General features: G+C 41.1%; 1 long non-coding RNA gene across 1 annotated transcript in view; it reads right to left on the reverse strand.

The window, feature by feature from the left end:
* Positions 1-54: 54 nt before the first annotated feature.
* Positions 55-2,500, reverse strand: part of LOC112073621 (uncharacterized) — a 3,721-nt gene continuing 1,275 nt past the window's right edge. Inside the window, exon 2 of the long non-coding RNA XR_002894580.1 lies at positions 55-153. This is a non-coding gene — a long non-coding RNA (uncharacterized lncRNA). The remainder of the gene's footprint in view (positions 154-2,500) is intronic.

The raw sequence follows: 2,500 nt of genomic DNA on the forward strand, positions 1-2,500 counted from the left end.
AACCAGCACTTCTTACAACTAGGTGATAAGCAATGAACTTGGACACAAACTCACAGTAGACAGACAGGCCTATGATCCCAGCCAGTAGAACACACAGCAGCCCCAGACACACTGCAACAACTAGGAAGGGTCTCTTTCCTGAGCTATCAGGCTCTGTGGACACATACAAGATACTTTTATGTTTTGTGTGTCTGTGTGTGTGTGTTACCTGAGTGCTGGTCTCCTGGTCCATTATTAGGAGCAGTGTCTGCTGTCTCTTCTCTCTTGGTGCTGGTTTCACCGTCTCTCAGGGTGTCTGCACTGACGTAGATATCCACAATCCTCTCCTTCATCTCACCTCTGTTAAACTTGACCTTCTTGTTCATATCTGGTTCAGAATAGATGACCTTTGACATCTTTAACAATGCCTGGGTCTTCTTTCTATGTAGGTCTACTATACATTAAGTCTCTGATTCTAGAATTATTGTGGTGGCCTTCCAACATGGCCACCAGGAGGCGTCGTACATCAACTGCAAACCCTCTATACGTTAAGTCTCTGCTTCTAGTGATATCTCTGTCTCTGAGTCATCTGTGTGTCTCTGTCTGTGTGACTGCTGTAGGTGTTAACTCTAGGGAAGTATCAACAAAATGACACGGGTAGTTGTGGCTATGCTAATGCAAAGAATAGAACAAGTTGGCATACTTGTGTGCATACTTGTGTGTATGCATGTGTACATGTGAGAGATTGTTACAGTGATTATTGTTAAACCATTTTCTGCATGTAACGGTGTTCCTCCTCCCCTTCATACGAAGAGGAGGAGTAGTGATTCGACCAAAATGCAGCGGGTTTTGAATACATAATGATTTATTAAATCAATCGACGAGACACGAAAACAAACACTGGGAAGGATTACAAAATAACAAAAAACGAATGTAGACTGACCTACACCATGAGTACTTACATAAAACACGAAGCACGTAGGAACAGGTACAGACTATAACAAACGAACGAACAAACGCTACAGTCCCGTGTGGTACGCAGACACAGACACGGAAGACAACCACCCACAAACAAACAGTGAGAACAACCTACCTTAATATGACTCTCAATTAGAGGAAAACGCAAAACACCTGCCTCTAATTAAGAGCCATACCAGGCAACCCAAAACCAACATAGAAACAGCAAACATAGACTGCCCACCCAAAACTCACGCCCTGACCATCACACACATACAAAACAACAGAAAACAGGTCAGGAACGTGACACTGCAGCACAATATAAATCATTCCATGTCTCTACATGGTCATCTTGTCCAGAGTATATCTCAACACAGTCCTCCTGTCCAGGGAATGGGAGTTGCTGCTTGTGATGATGGACAGGACACTATCATACCAGGAAGATATAGATCATAGAGGGGAAGTGGAGAACAAAGGCTAGATGTTAACACATATTAAATATAATATGTAACAGCCCCAAGATAATTCAGGRAGTTTCCAGAACTCCCCCTTCCTTTCACATTTCTGCTGATTTGGACCCTCTGTTTACTCCTAAATATACATCAACATGTTCAGGAGGTCCAGGACTACAAACATGGGTCATTATAATGTCTATACAATAGATTTGACACTACAAACTGCTCCAAGTGGATATTGAGGGTGGGTAGTCTTAAAACCTTTTGTCAATAGGGAGGCGTTATTTTCACTTTGTAAAAAATCGTGCCCAAATTAAACTGCCTCGTACTCTATTCTTGCTCGTACAATATGCATATTATTATTACTATTGGATAGAAAACACTCTCAAGTTTCTAAAACTGTTTGAATTATATCTGTGAGTAAAACAGAACTCATTTTGCAGCAAACTTCCTGAAAGGAAGTGAAAAATCTGAAATCGAGGCTCTGTTCCAGGGCCTTCCTATTAATTTGCCTGAAATCTATGGATATACATGCACTGCATACGCCTTCCACTAGATGTCAACAGGCAGTGAGAAGTGGAATGGGTGTCTAGCTTGATCTGAGGCCGAACAAGAGCTTTTGGAATGACGTGTCTGGAATTTTCATTGTCTTCGAAGGCGCGAGAAGGAACACCAGATTGCCTTCGGAAAAGCTTTCGGTATACACGTTAGATATCTCCGGCTCTGATTTTATTTGATATATGTGATAAAAACATCATAAAGTAGTTTTTTTAAACCGAGTTATATCAGTTTATTGAACGTTTATTGCGATTTTTGGAATTTTCTTTTCGTCATGTGAAGTTGGGCACGTTTGCCCCACATGGCTAGCTATGTTTGCTAATTCGACAGGAGAAGAGGACATTCTAAAACCAAACAACGATTATTCTGGACAAAGGACTCCTTGTACAACATTCTGATGGAAGCTCAGCAAAAGTAGGAACCATTTATGATGTTATTTCGTATTTCTGTGGAAAATGTTTAGTTCTATTTTCCGCCCTCATTGCAGGCGCTGTCTCGCTATAACGTAAGCTGTATGTCGTACTAAAGTTATTTTTAAAAATCTAACACAG

The sequence above is a fragment of the Salvelinus sp. IW2-2015 genome, unplaced genomic scaffold (genome assembly GCF_002910315.2).
Source record: "Salvelinus sp. IW2-2015 unplaced genomic scaffold, ASM291031v2 Un_scaffold2322, whole genome shotgun sequence".
NCBI classification, from domain to species: domain Eukaryota; kingdom Metazoa; phylum Chordata; class Actinopteri; order Salmoniformes; family Salmonidae; genus Salvelinus; species Salvelinus sp. IW2-2015.